Source organism: Melampsora larici-populina, assembly GCF_000204055.1.
Source record: "Melampsora larici-populina 98AG31 unplaced genomic scaffold MELLAscaffold_20, whole genome shotgun sequence".
Lineage (NCBI taxonomy): Eukaryota > Fungi > Basidiomycota > Pucciniomycetes > Pucciniales > Melampsoraceae > Melampsora > Melampsora laricis-populina.
In genome coordinates, this window is record NW_006768784.1 from 375,448 (window position 1) to 375,796 (window position 349).

The window sequence follows — 349 nt, forward strand, 5'->3', positions numbered from 1 at the left end:
GCTCAGCAATCAGTTCACCTTTCTATTTCTTTTTTCTTTTTACTTTTTATCAACTTATTGACGTCTATCCTTTTCATAGGAGGGAAGACTGTAAGACCTACGGTCATTACATTACACATAGATCAAAATACTTAATAATTAGGACTTAAACTTAAGGATGCTGTTTCGTTATATATATTGTTTTCAAATTCTACTCCTGGTTCCTTAGTGATCTGGGACTGACTTCCCACCTCATATCCTTCGGAACCAGGTACGTCTTATTTCTTTTCATTTTCTCTTACTTTGTTCTATAGTTGTGGTTATGATGGTTAGAGTGATCTGGGACTGACTTCCCACCTCATATCCTTCG